Source organism: Protopterus annectens, chromosome 16.part0 (genome assembly GCF_019279795.1).
Source record: "Protopterus annectens isolate FY-2018-M chromosome 16.part0, PAN1.0, whole genome shotgun sequence".
Taxonomy (NCBI): domain Eukaryota; kingdom Metazoa; phylum Chordata; order Ceratodontiformes; family Protopteridae; genus Protopterus; species Protopterus annectens.
Window position 1 is genome coordinate 476,113,636 of NC_056750.1, and position 19,909 is coordinate 476,133,544.

Here is a 19,909-nt window from a genome sequence, read left to right on the forward strand (position 1 = left end):
ACCTGAAACTGTTTTACTGATTGGCTGGTAAGGTCGAATAGAGAGCCTTGTCCTTCTCTACAGTATAGGGCGGTCTAGTGCTAAGGTTTATTAGTGCTTGCTATGAGTTTTAAGAAAGTGTCGGGATAAGAATTGAATGGTATGAGTACTTAAGTTGAAAGTTTGTCTAGTTCCAAGGGAAAAATTGAAGAGTAGACTTTGTGGAGTCGGGAATAGTTATACCCTAGCTAACTGGTGCTGCAAAACTGCGCAAATGTGGGTTTTATAGCAGGGAAATGAAAGAGATAGAAATTGGCCCAAAATGGTCAATAAACTACTAATTTCTGGGCTTAAACCACTCCTCCAGGGACAGATAGGCTGCTCAAAGCTCCCTCTCTCACAGTGAACAGAGAAACTTCCTTCTATCCAAGTAAGGTATGGGAAAACACAGAAACTTGTAACACAGCCCCACATTCAGCACTAACCTGAAAACTGGACTATACTAGCTTAGAAAGGTGGGAAAACAAGTATTTTTTTTTTTTGTTTTTTTTCAGAAAATAAAGCAGATACAATAAAAAAACACTTTAAATGCACAGAAATGGCTATCACACATGAGTGTGTAGCCTACAACAGTTAAACAGGTAATTTAAACACAAAAATGACTGTTAAAGTGCAGGCAGTAAAATAAGTACAATATGTAGCTGAAACAAGCTTTTTAAATCACAGAAACTCTAGAAAATTGGCGTTTTAGGTGGAATTAGCTAAAGGCAGCAAGAAAATGCAGAAAAATTATACTTAATAACTCCAAAGTCTCTCTTTTGTCTCTCTGCTGCTGTAGAACTCTGCAGGGCACCAGGCAGGAGCTTGGTGACCTGTATACTAGTGCAAAAACCTTGCAAATGTGGGTTTTATAGCAGGGAAATGAAAGAGAGAGAAATTAGCCCAAAATGGCCAATAAACTACTAATTTCTGAGCTGAAACCACTCCTCCAGGGATAGGCTGCTCAAAGCTCCCTCTATCACAGTGAACAGATAAACTTCCTTCTATCCAAGTAAGGTATGGGCAAACACAGAAACTTGTAACACAGCCCTGAATTCAGCACTAACCTGAAAAGTGGACTATCCTAGCTTAGAAAGGCAGGAAAACAAGTATATGTTTCTGTTTTTTTTTTTTTTCAGAAAATAAAGCAGATACAATAAAAAAAAACCACTTTAAATGCACATAAATGGCTACCACACTTGAGTGTGTAGTCTACAAGGTAATTTAAACACAAAAACGACTTTGTTAAAGTGCAGGCAGTAAAATAAGTACAATATGTAGCTGAAACAAGCTTTTTAAATCACAGAAACTCTAGAAAATCAGTGTTTTAGGCTTGATTAGAATCAAGAAAGGAATGTGCTGGTAAAAATGGATAATTAGTTGGGCATGTAAAATACTGCATGATAACTACAGGAATCAAAAGGATTAGGAAGAAAGGATAAGTAATTCACAAAGAAACAATGGGAGGGACTTGTGTATGGCTCCCAAATATGAAACAAAATCTAAAAGATTTAGTATTTGTGCTTGAAAATGTTTGCATAGGTATTTTTACACCCAAAGCAGACTCCAAAGATTTTTTTCTTCACATAAATTACAAATGTTGGAGGTGCGATGGGGAAGACAGAGGAAATTGCAAACATATTTTTGGGAGTGTAATAACTTGGTAGACTTTGTCAGAAATACTGGGTGTAACTAGGAACATTATTTTTTTGAACTGTGACACAGAATCAGAATTGCCTACACATAATAAAGCCTTGCTGTGTTTTATTTTTGCGGCATCCAAAAAAGCAATTACTAGAAAATGGAAATCAACGTCTAAACCAAGCATACTAGAAGGGTGAATATAGTAAGAGAGATAAAAGAACTGGAAGTGGGAGCTTCAGAAAAAGGTAGGAGCAAATTACATAGAAAAAATGAGAATTGTAGGAAAAATACATGCAGAATAATGTTTTGTAGGAGAAATGAGGTCTAGGGGAAGGTAGGATTTGAATGAGCTATGTACTGGTCGAATGACAATGACTACATAGAAGATTATATGTGATTTACAATGTTATATTTATATAAAAAGTTTTTGTGTATCGTGTTTGGCTTGGTTTTCATGTGGTAGAATAAAGTGGACATTTATCCTATTGTGGATTTTTCGTTTTGGTTTGTTGGTTCCTATATTCGAGTTGCCATATCTTTCGGAATTCGAAGTGGTTTGTGTGGTTCCTTAGTTTGTATCAAGACCTATAACCAAATGAGATAAATTGTTTCAAGCACAAATATGGAAGTTAGCTAGGTTTAAAATGGCCTGCAAGGGCATCTTGCTAAGTACTTAGCTATGAACCTATGAACCTGTCAGCACCTTTTGATTCCATGCCTGACAGCTTGTACCCAGGACAGCTGCTCCCTTCCCCCTACCTCAGTTACAGCTCTGCAGTGAATCCCTGCTGTTGCACAAACACAAACTTCCAGAGATGGGGTACAACATGAGGATGGACCTTGTCAAAGTACAAATGCTGTTCCACCTTAATTTGTGGTATAATTCCTGTGATCATAAGATTCTAAATCACACCAGCAATGATGGTCTACAGCTTGCTATACGTTGATTTAATGAACCGTACCAATACATGTGTTTTGTATGTATTTTTGTATGCATACATAGATATGCACACAAAAACTCACACATGCACAAACACAGCCACCCTGTACCATCTTAATCATGCTTGTTAACCTTAACTCTAACCCTACCCCTGCCAAAACTGGACTCAAACTTGTTGACATTTAGTACCATGCTCATTTTCTATAAGTATCGATCAAATTTCAACATGTAGGGCACATCAACATTCATTAAATCAACTGTTGTATGTCAAAGCTCACTTTAACCAACAAGAAAAGTGATTAACTCTACTCCAATCATAAAAAGAAAACAAATGCTACCTTTTTGCAATTAGTCAACTAAAAAAAAAACAGTAACACCCGACACATACTCATTAAGCAGTGATATTATTAAGGATTTTTTTATGAAGGTAGTATGTAGGGTTGGGTTTAGGGGGAGGGGCGGCATTAGGTTCAGTATTTATATACAGCAGTAAGGATGGGCAGGGGAAGGGCTTTAAACTTAAAACATCAGTACAGAAAGTACACAAAGTTGTAAACAAAAAATAATACTTGTCCCTCATGAACAGTGAAATAGGAATAAAATTTACAGAATGGTAGGAAATTAATAGAGGTACTTGTTAAATATGAAGTTGTAAGGATTCACTACCATTTTGCAAAGAAGACTTGCAGTTTGTTAAAGAAGAGAAGAGCCAGACATGGAATGCACTCACAGATATTGGTCATATGACAACAACAGTCTGTTTACTGGAGGGAGATCTGGCCATTGTTGTATTTTATTTTCTTGCATTAAATGGGCCAAGAAACAAAGTACTGATGCTGAAAAAATGCAATATCAGCAGTGATGAAATAAAATGTAAATTGCGTGTGGGTAGGCCGTGGGCTTTATATTCCCCATCTCTACACTGGAATAACATTTTCTGAAGTTCCAGCTAACTATTCAAACAACTTCTTTTAAAAAGAGCTGTTGTCTGCTGCGGTCTTCTGGATACTTCAACAACAAACCTCCAACAGTGACTAAAATTAAAAGTTGCTTGAATACAGAGACGTAACTCCGCCTGCCTAATGTGCTCAGACCATTACAATGGAATACAACCATGGGGCTGATATGATACACATTTTTACACATAGCTGGTTATATATAAAAAAGGCTTTCTCAGCTGTAAGCTCACCAAAACCCAAGATTTTATATTACTTAGCCAATAAACACTAACCTGGTGGACAATTTGCTTGCTCATCGAAGGCCAATGAAATAAGTGTCAGCTGAATCAAAAACATAATAGCTTAACTGCATCATGTGACATACTTATTTGAGTTTTGCTAAATAGGTAAGTCCACTAAGGCAAAGCAGCCCCATTCTCAGGGTCAACACTGAGCTGTAGCTATTAAAGAACATTCATAGGCAGACGGTAGCAGAATTTAACCTTCAACAATGTAACAGGTATCAGAAAACAAAACATGGAAATTGAGGCAGATCTAAAAACTGCAAGTGAAACTAAAGAAAGTGATGACACCCAAACTTATAGTTAAAATAGTTATTAAGCACAGCTACACCAATGCTTTTCTGACAGAAACATGTTCAGTACAGTTTCAAATCAATGTCACAGGGCATAGGACAAAATGTCATGTCAGTATAACAGAAGCACATCACCAAACGTGAAGCTTACTGTTTTTAAAACATACTGCACTCAACTTCCAGTTGACCAACATGCTCAGAATGGACAGGAAAAGCTAAAGACATGTCATATGTATCATATATTGTTTTCTTGTCTAAAATGAATAATGCAATAGCTAACAGAGACAACATTTTAGCAAAATCTGAAGTGTACAGAGAAGACTATACATAATTTCAAAAATAATAATTTGCAAGATATTTCACCTAGATAGAACTATTGATAATATTGTATACATTTCAAGAAAATGTAACAAAAAGGGCAAAATAAAGTACAAAGGTATGAGATGGCTTTGTTAGAAAATTACAATATCATGAACAAAAAGTCAAACTCTGGAAAGGATGGAAAGATGTTTACCCATACTGAATTGTCAATCATTTTCTAAACAAAAGTAACATTAATAGTTCAACTATAATGTTTTAAAATGTAGAAACATAGGGCCATCTGGTAAACAATAAGGCCGGAATGAGTGTAATGCAAGAGTCAGAAGATGTTTATGATGATGGAAAAATCTGTATCCCAAGCCACAATGACTCAAACATTTCCCTTGAGGTAACAATGCATCTCTCACAGTGTTTGACTAGATCACAGTGATTCTTAATCTAAACACATATGCTAGGCAGCATGCCAAGAAAACATATCAGGCTATCCAAATCTAAGCACTAGGAAACCATTAATGCATTAGCTCAAAATTCCAAATTCAAAGATAGACACTATTTAGTGTCTTCCACTTTCAGGATTTATATTTCCACATGATCTGCACTTCAAATTTCATGCATTATTCTCTGAACAGTGTCAGATTAACATGGCATTTGAAAAGGTAAAAAGTAGAATGTAGTAAGTGATATTTATCAAAAGTACCAACTATCCCAAGTAAAAGAAAAAAAAAATGTTATGCTTAGTGTACACTGAGCCTACTAACAATATGATCAGAAGAACTGAAGACTGCATACCTGAAGACATCTGTACATATTTAAAAAAATTGCATTGATACTGATTCCCAAACCTTTAAAACTTTATGTCATATAACACACACACACACACACACACACACACACACACACACACACACACACACACACACACAGATAAAACTAAGACATTAACTTTAGAGTAAAGCACAAAACAGAAACAGATGAGTACAGAGCACAGCTGCTTATTAAGCCAAAGGACAAATTACACCACTGAAAGACAATTAGCTGAGTAAGATCACCACATTGAGTCGCAAATGTCATGAGATATCCCACCAACAAAGTCTGTGTCTAGATGAAAAAAATGTAATCTGTATATGGAAATATGGCATGTGAGTACTAGTACACAACTCCAAAAAACAGAGATTAAAAGTTCAGAGTACGAGTTTAATAAAATTTATGCCCCCAAAACAAGTAATAAAAATAGATTAAATCATTCTGAGACCTGACGTCAGTTAAGCCTGTGTATACACTCGAGTGATCACACTTCTTTAATAGACAGACCTTGTAGTTATTTATGGATTTATTTTTATTACCATTTCTTAACCAGGTTGCTACACTGCTCTGAAGACCCTTATCAGGCATGGCCTAAGCAAATTTACAAGTAATATAAGCACATACAGACATTATAAAAAATAAATGTATATAAAAGTAGTTTTCATGCAACAGTGCATAGGTAGTTTAACAGACTTATAAACAAACGTTCAGTCTGATTCTTAAATGGGTTGCCTTCTGTGTGGAGTCTGTGTTTACACTGGCTTTCTTCAGGTGTTCCAGTTTTCTCCAACATTCCAAAGACATGCAGTAGGGTGACTGCAGTGAGTGTATGTGTATGGTATTGAAGAATGACCTTGGCAGGACTAGCCTCCTATTGGTGTGAGTACTAGGGCTCTAGGTGATAGTCATTGTTGATGTGGCACCCAACCCCATGTATAAAATGTGAGAAGGGGGTTTGTGCCATTTGCAATTCAGAAATAAAAGAATGCATGCAGTGCCACTCACAAACAGAGACTGCACAATTCTACCTTTTAGTCAGTGATTTCACTCATTATAATTTTCAAATTACAATTCTAATATAAAACAAAAATCTCTATATTACACAGAAGTGATGAAGGAGATGGCAGTGATGAGATGAAGACAAAGCATGTATACATTTCTGAGCTTCATGACTCAGAGATGTAATTCGGTTTATAATGTTCCCTTATAAGGGGAGCATTCCATGTGTCAGGATCCAGTCTACTGCTACTGAAGTCTAACAGATGTAATGGGATCCTATCTCGCCTACATTCACAACAGATGGGTTCGGAGCCGATCCATCGGCTCCGACTCGGCAACTAATACACTAGCACAAAGTCTCTCATTGGCTGGGCTACTCCCTATCCAAGGATGCACTACACCTGCTTCCCCAGATCTCGTTTGCCGCTTAACAAGCTGGACGTGGTCTCGACTTGGCTGGAGCTAAGTGGTTCTTTTTACCTTATTGGTCCTTGACCTAGGAATTTTGTCTATATTAACCAAACAGCTGTTTTAACAGCTATTTCTTACTAGTTCTTATTGTTTTTTTGTTGAGTGCTTGTTTCCAAAAATTTAATTTGTTCAGTCGGGCAAGGCCCGTTTAAGTTAGAGGGCCTTTGCCCTACCTTTTGAGTGCTTTTAGTTTTATTAACTTTTGGTTAGTTGTTTTGGGCAAAGCCGTTTAAATTAGAGGGCTTTGGGCGTTTGACTTGTTTCAAATTGTTGTGAGGTAAACTGTCACCAGTACTTTCAGCCAGTGTGTCTCGGCTTTTCAGTTGGCGCAATTTGTGTGTAGTGCTATACTTGTTGTGGTAGAGTAGTATTTCTTTAGAGTTGTACTTGTTGTGGCCTGTATCATGTCTAAGGAACAAAAGTCAGGTTTTAAAAAAATGCACTCGGTGCAAATATAAAATGTCCATTACAGACAGTCATTCAGTATGTGTTTATTGTTTGGGGCCGAAACATCTGCAAGAGACTTGTAGCATCTGTCATGCGTTCTCATCTAGAGTTCTTCAAGAACGCAAGAACAAATTAATATTGAAAGGGCTTATCAAGCCTTCTTTTGAGGAAGCCTTAGATCTACCTGTTGCTTCCAAAAAGAAAAGATCGTCGGCTCCGACAAGTCCGTCAGAGCCGACTTCTAAAAGACAAAATTGACATCTTCTTTCTCGGGTCCACTGACTTGGGGCCGAGGGTCGAGTCTGCCTCGATACCTCCTACCTCGGCTCCATTGTCTTCGGGGCCGCAAGTTGGAGTATCGAGAGGTGAATCACCTCCATCGGTTCCAATGGCTTCGGTGCCGGTGGAAGTGTGCAGCTCAGACTCTTCCCCTCGGCTCGGAGAAGGCTCCTTCGGTGCCGATGGTGGTCCATGCTGTGGTGGAGTCGGCGCCGATAGCATTGGAGCCATTTCGAGCCGGTCCCCTTCTCTCGGGCCGAGAGGAAAGTCTTCTCGATTGTCTACCACCTCTAAATCATCGAGACTTTCAGATTCGGACCTGGATAGGGTTTTACAGAGGCTATTCCAATCTCCAGTGTTTACTAAATTGGTCTCGGCTCCAGCACAGTTAGCTTGAGCCGATCCCCTCCAACACATTCGATTCCTCCTCCAACCTCCTCGGAGCCATTGGAGTCGGTGGTGGTGGAGCAAAGCGAGCCATACGGTCGAGCAGAGACCCCTTCGAGGTCTCGGTTCCGACTGTGCTTCCTACCCTGTCCTCCGGTTCAGGGTTTGGTACTGCGACCTCTTCAGCCGGGCCCGAGGGGAATACTTTGGGATTGGGCGCTTTGGTGCCTAGTCTTCCTCTCGGAGCATCGGCTGCTGGAATTCCCAGTGCCATCGTGGCCTCTAGACCAGTGACCTCCTTGGATTCTGGAGGTCCGGCCTTTGAGGCCATGAGGGGCGCTAGCCATGCCTTTTCCGGTTCAGCAAGATTCTACCTCACCGTCCCTAGATTTGGAGACTGGTGCCTCTGTTGTGTTGCAGCCCCCCAGCAGCGGGGCCCCAGGGCCTGAGGATACCCCCATCGGGGGTTCCCTTCTTCCAGGTGGTCCGTCCGAAACTGCTTCGGAAGAAATTGTGTAAGAGGAAGCACGTAGACTCCCAAGATGAGTCTATTACGCCCCACACTGACCTTGGTGGGGCAGAGGGGTCCCCCAAATCATCTTCGGATGATATCTCCTTCTCAGATATCTTGGAGATTCTGAGACAGAGAGGTGACTGGCAAGCCAAAACCCCTTCAGCTGAGGAGTCAGTCTTCCTCAAGGCCTTTGGGGCCCAGCCTTCCGCCTCCTGGGTGTCTCCGCCCTTCGATGAACTCCTTGATTTGGTTTCTCGTAGGGTGTGGTAACACCCTGATTCTGTGGAACCGGTGCCTGCGAGGCCCAATAAATTTTTGTCAGCCCCCCCCCAGAAGGAATTTCTCACAAAGGGTGTGCCTGTAGATGCTTTGGTGGTGGCTTCTGCCACACAGCAGGACGTGGCAGAGGCTTCGACGTCTGTTCATCCTCCTAATAAGGATTCTAGGAGTATGGATAGATGCAGGCGTACCCTGTCCTCAGCGGCCTTTACCTTACGGTCGCTGAACTACTTATGTCATTTTACGAGGCTCCAAAGGGATCTTCTCAAAGAGCTAAATGACTCTCTTGTTGGTAACCTACCTGAGGCTGGCCCGACTGTTGGCGCACAGATGACTACCCTCTTTTCTATTGTTAACTCGTCCATGAGGCTCATTTCATATGCGGCCGAAGAGGCGAGTAGAGCAGCGGGAACAGGCGTTGCCCTCAGGAGACAAGCCTGGTTACGCTTGTGTTCATTCACGGAGGCCTTCAAGTCTTCCTTCGCCGACGCCCCCTTTGATGGGTCATCTTTGTTTGGACCCAAGGTGAAGGACACACTAACTCGGTGCGAGCAGGAGGGCAAGACTTTGACTGCCGTTGGGGCCCGATTTTCTGCTCCTTCTAGGCCTTACCCCAAGGCTGGGAGAGGAGGGAAAATGTGGTTTAGAAAATCTCAGAAGTCTTTCCCTACTCCACCCAGTGATTTCCCCCTCCAGAGGCAGGGGGATTTGGAAGACGCCGCCCCAGAGGTGGCAGAGGCCCCGTAACTCTGGAGACCGCGATTCCTTTCGTGGTTCTTCATACAACCAGCGTTCCTGAGTTGTTGCCCGACTGTGCAACTCGAGCCAGTCGGGGTCGCTGCGGCGCACCCACAAGCTTGGGAATCCATAACAAGCGATCAGTGGGTGCTTTGCATTATTACCGGAGGTTATATCATCCCCTTCAACAAACCCCTTTCTTTAAGGGAAATCCCGGACATACCACCCAGTCAGCGGGATCAGGCAGCATTAGAGGTTTCAAAGCTGCTAGAAAAAGAGCCATCCAGCCTGTCCCCATCGACCAGATCGGATCAGGAACTTACTCAAAATTATTTTTGGTACCAAAAGACAGGGGACTTCAGGCCCATTTTGGACCTCAGTTCATTGAATCGTTTAGTAAGAAGTCCAAATTCGAATGGTCACTCTTCAATCTATTCTTCCTTTGCTGGAAAAAGATGCATGGATGTGCTCCATAGATCTCAGGGCGCTTACTATCACATTCCCATAGCTCAAGAGTCCAGGAGACATTTACGCTTCCGCCTCGGAGTCAGTCATTTCCAATTCCAAGCACTGCCCTTTGGTCTCACCACAGCCCCCAGGGTGTTCACCAAGTGTCTGGCAGTGGTAACTGCTCACCTGAGAAGTCTGGGATTCCAGGTGTTTCCTTATCTAGACGACTGGCTCCTTACTGCCACCTCCGAGCATCTGCTACTCCAAGCGCTAAGAGCCATGTTCACCTTGGGCCGTTTCTTGGGGATCACGTTCAATTTGCAAAAATCTGTACTACAGCCATCTCAGCGTATTACTTTCATAGGTGCAGACTTAGACACAAAAGAATCTTGGCGCCTTTTACCGGCAGCAAGAATTCAGGTCTTACAAGATCAAGTCAAATCCTGTCTCCCCCTACAAAGAGCCCCGGCCCATCGGATCCTACAACTGTTGGGCTCGATGGCGTCAACCATACTTTTAGGTCCCTTGGCCAGACTTCACATGCGAATTTTACAATGGCTACTGTCGGTTCAATGGTCTTATCAGGAACTTCCCTTGAACCACTTAATCATAATCACGGAAAGTTGCCTTCGAGATCTGCATTGGTGGCTTCTCCAATCAAATCTCGACCAGGGGCGACCCTTCATACCTCAACGTACCGTTGCCACTGTGACCACGGACGCCTCCCAGGTAGGGTGGGGGGGTCATTACCTGGACAGGTTGGTCCAAGGCACATGGCAGATCCAGGAAACGCATTTGCATATCAATGTCCTGGAGATGAGAGCGGTACTATTGGTACTCCAAGCTCTCCATCACGCTCTCCCACAGGGCCCGATTACTATCCTATCCGACAACATGTCGGTGGTGTGGTACATAAACAAGCAAGGTGGAACCAGGTCTTACCCACTATGCAGAGAAGCCATGAGACTTTGGCACTGGGCGGTAGCTACCAACCGCTTTCTAATGGCAACGCACATACCGGGTAAGTCCAATGTGATTGTGGACAGATTAAGCAGGACCATTCTTTTACCCCACGAGTGGTCCCTCAACCAGGGTATAGCTGTGAAAATTTTCGACAGATGGGGTCTTCCTTGCTGCGACCTGTTTGCCAGCCCTCACAATGCGAAATGCAGAGAGTTCTTCACACTGTTTCCTTCTCAGGGACAGATTCCCAGGGATGCTCTGACTCACATTTGGCCCCCCGGTCTTCTCTACGCCTTCCCTCCGTTCCCCCTCCTACCGAGGGTGATACAGAAGGCCATTTACATGGAGAGCGAGATGATTTTGATTGCCCGCACTGGCCTCGTCAAGTTTGGTTTCCTTTCCTACAGAGGCATGCGATAGAAGGTCCATGGTTTCTGGATCCGGTGCCAGACCTGTTGACTCATCAGTCAGGACGGCTTCATCCGTCTCTCAGGTCCCTGAAGTTGGCAGCATGGTTACTCCACTTCCATCCTTAGTCCGAGACAATGCTCTTTCACCGGACGTGGTCCACATACTGTCTTCTTCTCATAAACCTTCCACCATCAAACTTTATTCCAGTAAATGGAAAAGGTTTGCCTTCTGGGCTCAAGAACGGGGTATAGATCCTCTCACTGCACCAGTATCGGTGGTTCTGAATTTTCTGGCCTCCCTTTTTCAGTCGGGCTCTTCAGTTTCTACCATTAAGGTTCAGTTAGCGGCGATCTCTAATTTTCATGCTTCATTTGAACCTTCATTGATGTCTCACAAACTTTGTAAGGCTTTCCTTAAAGGGGCATGGCTCCTTAGGCCTCCTTTATCTCATCCTGTCCCCCCTTGGGATTTGAATATGGTTCTTGCTGCCCTAACTGCCCGTCCTTTCGAACCAGCTGCTACTTGTGATTTAAAATTTCTGTCTTGGAAAGCGGCCTTTTTAGTAGCCATAACATCTGCTAGGCGAGTTTCAGAACTTCAAGCTCTTTGTTCTGATCCTCCCTATTTGATTTTTCACAAGCATAGAGTTTCATTGAAATTAAACCCTGCATTTATACCAAAAGTGGCCTCCTCTTTCTGTATTCAACAAACTATAGAGCTCCCTGTCTTTTTCCCAGAATTCTCTAATAACGCAGAATATACTTTGCATCAATTGGACGTACATAGACAACTGCGTTTTTATTTGAATAGAACCGCTCAAACGCGGAAATCAAATCAATTGTTTGTTTCCTTTGCAGTGAACAAATTGGGTCAACCGGTAACAAAAACCTCCATATCTAAATGGATTAAAGATTGTATCATTTTTATTTACTCACAGGCTAACAAAGACCTTCCCTTTCCAGTCAAGGCTCATTCTACCAGGGCAATGGCTACTTCCGTAGCTTTTCACTCCAAGTTATCAATAGATGATATTTGTGCTGCGGCAACCTGGACTTCTCCGCACACTTTCATTTCTCATTACAAATTGGATGTCTACTAATTTTTCTGTGTTTGCATGGATGTATGAAAGCGAACAAACAAGATCTGGGGAAGCAGGTGTAGTGCATCCTGGGATAGGGAGTAGCCCAGCCAATGAGAGACTTCGTGCTAGTGTATTAGTTGCCGAGTCGGAGCCGATGGATAGGCTCCGAACCCATCTGTTGTGAATGTAGGCGAGATGGATCCCATACATCCGAAGTTATGGTAAGTACATAACTAAAAGTTATACCTCTCAACTGTCCATATTTTGAAGAATGTCCACATTTTGCCTCATATTTGTGGTTTGTTTGTCATAAAATTTGTGGTTTTCTGGCAAATCACTGAGGATTAAAGTCACTAAATAATGCCCACATTTGGGTTTCAGACTCCATAGCCTTCAGAAAATGCATAACACAAAATCCTGTTATTTTAGCAACTTTCTAAATTTATAGGAGCAATATTTAAACTCTGCACCTATTTTTGGGCCTTTGTTCAGATTTCTTGTCTTAGGAGTTTGAGAGGTGTGTTAAACATTAAGTCCAGGGAGCCTTAATATCTATTCACTCTGCCTATGATTGCTTCACTTTGCTCTGTTCTTGAGATGAATTTCCTGACATCCATCTCTTGAACACAGAACAACTTATTTTATAAAAGACTCAAACAGAATCTTTAACATTAAAAGCAATGTCCTTTCTGCTTTCCTGTTAAGGGATGGTGCTTCAGTTACAGTGAAAAATGGGGAAAAAAAACACTTTTGTTTTTCATACCATGGTAGTAGTTTCAGTGCATGAGATACATACAGATTTTTTCCAGAAATTCATCATACTCACAAAATTAGCAATACACTAATGGATCAAACAATTAAAACGCTACATATCTGAAATTACAAGACTGGTATAAAGTCGCATACTACTACACACCTGATCATTCTCTAGAACTGCAACATATAGTATGTAGAACTCTAATCCACCAGAAAAGGAAGCCACGGGTTAAATTCACCTAAACATCACCGTCTATTTATAGTGTGCATTTTCCTTTAATTGTTGAGGGGCTAACTACCTTCAATAAGTAATTTCTGTCTGAAAGCTCAGCTTAAGTTTGCAATATGTCTAGCAATTAATGGCAGCAAATGCTGGTCAGATTTCATCAAACATTTTACCATACAAGCAACTGCTCGTGACCAACAGCTAAACCTGCATGTGTTTTGGCACACCATATACAAACTTCTTAAAATGGCATAATAATACAGTCCCATAGTTTTTTGCTCATTTCCAGTGAGCTTCTGTGTATAAATTAGGTACTTTGAAACAGAATTAAATGTGTGAATACACAGAGGGGCAGGGTGTTGATTTTTCTGTCAGAGTCCAGTCCTGTCCTGTGTGCGGACAGCCCAAGGTTAAATCCTGCTGAGAAAGGAAAAATGCAAACAATCATGTTTGGCTGACATACAATTATCTTAAAAAAGGCCACAGAAAGGAAAATATAAGGGAGCAGCATGGCTGAAGAACACTGAAATATGAAATATACTGAAATGAAAGTATTACGTTTTAGGCAAACGTTGTAGTATTATTCCGTTCACTCCCAATCTTTCTGCAGTAGTCGAGAGTCAATGTACATAAGCTGATGCTAGGCATTCGTTGTACGTGGTTCCCTTGATTATGTAATATCAAAGAAAATTAAAAAAGTAAACATTCGTTAATGTTTGCTTAAAGGACCCACTGAAATGTTAGTGCCAATAGCTTGGCTTATTCTTGGCTCATGAACATTTCCTACTAAATTTGTAAAATAATAAAACTGCTTCTTTAATAATGTTTTGACTAATTTGTGATGATGTTGAGGGACATAGAGTTGAGAAGGGAAGTCAGTTATTTGATTACAACTATTCCTTCTTGCAAACGGTGAGGTGCCTGCAGTGAACAAGAAACCAAGTTATTTAGAGCATATTCATCATTTTATTATGAATGCAAAATAATACCCTGAAAATACATTAAACAAAATGCTGAAAATGATGTTTTTCAATATTTTTCTTTAACTTTAGGTCTGGAAAGACAATCTGCTGGACTACTGTAGTTTAAATTAAATACATGCATGAAACTAGCTGCAATTTACACAGCTGTGTCCACATTACACCAAAAGCAATATGACCATGAGAAATGCCCTGCGTTCATGCTATAGCATTTCCTTCTTGCTTATTGTTCAAACCATAACACACTGCCACCTCCAGCAGCACCCAGATATTCCAACTGTATTCCACTGTGCATAATCAGTGAACCTTAATTTCAGTTCATCAGTATCATTAAATTGCAAATTGATAATTGACAGATGAGTACTGATGGTTTGTAGCTCAACCTAGTGGTATAAATATATACAAGAGCCCCCCCCCCGGTTGTAATGCACTACCCAAGACTACTGTGGCAAGCAATTCTCACTCTATCAAACCAATTTTCCCCTAGAGTTTACGTGATTTATAGCGTTACGATGTGCTATTAGTCTCTGGTGTTTCATATCACGTAGCAAAACTGTTGTTTACACTGCTGCAGTTTATTTTTTCTATGAGAATTTGTTTTGGAATATAAATATTTGTATGAAACCTGATAAACAGACATATACTTAGAGAAGATCTGTCCTGACGTAAACAAGTTAATTACTTTCCTTGTCCTGACGTAAACAAGTTAATTACTTTCCTCCTTTCTTACTGCACATCTTTATTCATCCCATTTGAATGTAATCACTATCTAGGATGATACCTCAAAGTATATGTTTCAGCTGCAGTTTTTAAAAATAATGAATACATATCCTACTGGCCTACAACGCTCACATCTTTTCATTAGATGCAGGGTGAGACGTGGTGACTTTCTTCATCACAAACCAGGACAATGGCTTGAAACAGCCTCTGTCGGTGGTGTTGAGAAATAAAGCCCTAATAAGATTCCCAGGTAACATAAGTTCATCTAGTGGCTTGCACACTTGAAAATGTAGGTAGGCAGGATAGAGCTGTCCATCTTGAGGGGGGAAAAGATGGTGGTTCCTGCCCAACTCAAGCTGTTTTTCTAATGACAGCACCTCAGCTAGAGAGTGGAGTCTGGTCATGATTTCAAAGCCATGCATGGAAGATGTGGATATGTCACAAACTTTGCTCATGGACAACTTGCTGCTGCATGTGGGACAGCACCCATGCATAGCAGTAGGGTACAAGTGCCCCTTGCAGAACCAAGTGTGGATGCATTTATTTCATAAAATGTAAAATGTATAACATGTCAGGTTGCTGACAAAAGCAGAAAGCTTCCTCATGACTGTCTGGATGACAATCACCCTGAAGAATATAAGATCTGTTCGAAGGGAATCTTGATGGTCAGCAAGCACATGGGCAAAAATATAATGAAAAAAAAAGTTTAATGCATCTTCCAGCCCAGAGCACCATGTCCATAATGGTACTGTAATCACCAGCTCTACTACACTTCTCTTTCCCTCATGTTACTATCTATACTTTACTTTTTGTGCTGACTTCCAGTTATGAGTCCCTTCTTATAAAGCACGTTCCCCACTGATGGTAGGTGCAAACTTAATCCCTTGAACCAGATGCTGTTATTCAAATGTTAAATCATTTACTTCAGATAACCCATGTCAGTCAGCTACTCTACTGCAGTTAACAGTTGGCTTATGTAGGAACTTCCCACAAAGCCTACGACATTTTGCATATTGATTAGATAGAAAAAGAAAATACTGACTATTTTTTTATGTTTAATTGTGATATTTGTATATCCTTCGTCTGTTAAAATGTAAGAATACAGAGTTAGCTCTCGACCATAACTTAAGCAGACAGTACTCTTCGGCATTCTTTGTGCTCTCACACCTCAGACTTTGCAGCCTGGCTTACATCTATGAAGGCTAAAAACTAGGTTATAACCTAAAGGTACTGTACCATTACCATTACATCTTTCACAAATATTAATGAGGACCAGTGTCATCAGCTGTGTGCCCATGTACATGGGTGAGTGGGTGACTGTGTGTGCAGAATGAATGTGCCTTTTGTTCTACCTCACAAACTGGAGGAAAAAATATCTGCAAGCTATAGTGATGGAACCATCTATTTCTACAATCATTAACCACTTATTCTAATTGTTTCTTCATATAGGAACACACTGGAATGCACTGCAACTTTAGTTACCTTGGATGGTGGTAAAAAAGATACATATCAACCACTCCTCCTACTCTTGCTCTTCAACAGCTGGATTCAGACTCCTCACTGAATTTATTTTACTAGCACGTAGTACGTCAACATTTGTACTAGCATGCAATACACCAACATTTCTACTAGCATGCAGTATGCCCACATTTGTACTAGCATGCAGTATGCCCACATTTGTACTAGCATGGAGTACACTTGTATATCTGTACTAGTATGCAGTGCACCCACATTTGTACTAGTATGCAGTATGCCCACATTTGTACTAGCATGGAGTACACTTGTATATCTGTACTAGTATGCAGTGCACCCACATTTGTACTAGTATGCTGTACATCCACATTCTTACTAGCATGCAGTACACTCAGATTTGTACTAGCATGCAGTACACCCACATTTGTTCTGGCATGCCGTACACCCACATTTGTTCTAGCATGCAGTACACTCACATTTGTACTAGCATGCAGTATATCTACATTTGTACTAGCATGCAGTACACCCACATTTGTACTAGCACGCAGTACACCCATATTTGTACTGGCATGCAGTATGTCCACATTTGTACTAGCACGTAGTACACCCACATTTGTACTGGCATGCAGTATATCCACATTTGTACTAGCACGCAGTACACCCACATTTGTACTGGCATGCAGTACACGCATATCTGCACTAGCATGCAGTGCACCCACATTTGTACTAGTATGCAGTAAACCCATATTTGTACTGGCATGCAGTACACTCATACCTGCACTAGCATGTAGTACACCCACATTTGTACTAGTACCCAGTGCACCACATTCGAAAGAAAAACTGAGACCACAATTTAGCACATCAGAAAAATGTATTTACTGAACTCCAGTGATGAGATCACCTAACTTTTTTTTTTAGGTCAGGAGTTTTACCAGATGGCATATCTGACTATTTCCTTACTTTCTACAGCTGTATTAATGGTATCTATGAGACCTCTTCCACCATGGTCTTGAAAGGTAACCCTTTTCAAGAATGTTAAATCTCAAAAGTGTTTGCATTATGATGAATCCCAAGTGTGTGGGCAGGTACTTTCTTTGCAGAATCCAAAAATAGATGTTGTTCCAAAACAAGCGTATATAGCTCTCAACACCTAAATCCTAAAAAATTAAAAAGAGAGCATCTCTCATACTCTTAATGCTGATAAAACAGTATGACAAATGCATGGATTTTAAAATATTCAAATGAAGTTGCTCTAAGAGATGTATCAGAAATGCATCAATTATAATGGTTTAATTTTTCACTCTCAGATTAAATCTAAAAATGGCTGACACTTGATATTAACATTAGTAGGCACTCACTGATGACATCAGCTGTGATGTTCACCAGATGAATCTGAGTGCCTTCAGAGATCTGTCTGACTTGTTACCTGCAGAGTTCTTCTTTGAAACTGATCTTTACTATTAATGTAAAGTTTAATTACCACCATGTCTTGGAACTTGATGATATGCTTAGAAATGGAAATTTGCTGTGATTTTTAAATGACATCATAACGAACTAATGTCTAAGGGATAGCCAGTGCTTAAACAGTTGCTACCACGCAGTTGAAATAATGCATCACAAACTGTCTAATAGAGGACAAGGCAAGAAAAACAAAAGATACTGTTTGTACATGCAATTCAGCATGTGGTTAATACTTCATGTTTGACTTTTAAATCAACATTGTTGACTACTGATAATTCTATACAGCAGGGATTTTCATCTGGAAATGTTGCTGTTATAAGCACAAAACTGATACTTAAGACAACAGTGAAATAGTTAAGTCATGAATGGAAACATAAACAAAAGAAATACCAAAGAGAGTGTAGTTTTTTAACATTATGACAGAGAAAATGATGAACTGCAGTTGGTCCGGACTGACAACAATGAAACTTTACAATGAAACTGGCACATTTTGAAGCATAATTTATATCTGGAGGAGTCAGCCTGACTGTGCCTCAAAGAACAATAATCATAGAACAAAGCAAGCATTTTACAAGCTCTAATCTACGGACTGGTATTATGGTTTGTGGAAAAAAAGTCAAGAAACAAAGAATAAACTAGGAAAACTAAAACAAACTACCCCTGGTATCAGACACTATTCACAAATATACACTGTTTCAGGTAAAGCAAAGGTCTGAAGTTTTCTTTATGTCACTATGTGATATAGTAGTCTTTCAAGGTATAGTTAAAAAAAATCATACAATAATTTGGAGCAGGAACCTTTATAAGGGTTTAAGGGAATACACTTGTTAAATTTGCCTACCCAGCACAGTTTTGCAGAAGTACTTAAAACAGGCAACATCAGAGATGACCTTTTACTGGAGGATGGGGGTAAAATGTCAGCTTACTAGAAGACAGAAAACAAAGAACACAGAATTTGTCTGATATGGAATAGTGAGGAACTGGGATCATCAAATGACAGAGATTAGGGCAGAGATACTAAAAATCTGTTAGATGTATAAAAGGACTCAGAAGTGGCAAATGAACAGTGAAGCCAAATGCTATTTGACACGTGTACATTAACACAGATCTGACTAATCTGGCCAAAGACGAAAGGCAGACAGAACTGTATAATGCCTGTGTACGTACTTCTGAGCAGCTGTTGTTCTGAGGAGCCTTGACCAACATCTGGGTCATGCATTAATCTGTTATTCCCCAGCCACTCATTGATTCTTAGAAGGAAATGTTGTCACATTCACTGGATGTATACACATCGCTGTTCGATTCATTTCCAAGTCTCTGAATGAAGTACTTTAAAAATGTCATTCTTTATTCTGTTGACGAATTTCAAGTTGCAAATCAGTTTTTGTGCATCACTTTGCTTATGATGCTTGCCAGATTTAATGAATTTCTTTGCTCATATGTGTGATGGGCTATATTTAATCATACTTATGACTGCTGGACATTTTCTGATTTACTTATTGAAAACAGTCTGTCACGGACTTTGTCAAAGTTACTGACACTGTGGTAAGAACATAGAATACTACAGGACATTACCAGAAAATTAACTAATATGCATCCTGTCAGTAAGAATTAACCAGCATTGTTACTTCCTTTCATTGCAGCAACTGTTACAATGTAAAGTTCTATAAATAAATGAATGGAAAATAGAAACAAATATGTACTGTTACAGTGACAGGAATTTGTTTAAGTTTAGAATATTTAGTATGCTAAAGTATTTTATCAGTGTACTCACACTGTGTGGTCCTCTGTCTTCTAGCAACATTTAACTCATGAACAACTACTCTATTTCCCCAGCACAATATTATCAATTGCTTCAGAAAACAAACAAATCAATATTCTAATGTACTGACCAACATAAGAACTGGGGTCTCAGACAGTCTTCATTCAACTATTCACTTTGGGAGAGACAGAAACAATGACACTGAGCCCTAAGAAGCACATACACACACATCTCTCAGCCTCTTATTGCAAA

The 19,909-nt window shown here is 40.4% G+C and overlaps 1 protein-coding gene across 1 annotated transcript in view; it reads right to left on the reverse strand.

Annotated features, from left to right (window-relative positions):
- Nucleotides 1-19,909, reverse strand: part of RALGPS1 (Ral GEF with PH domain and SH3 binding motif 1) — a 3,844,659-nt gene that overhangs the window by 2,560,102 nt on the left and 1,264,648 nt on the right. The window lies entirely within an intron of this gene.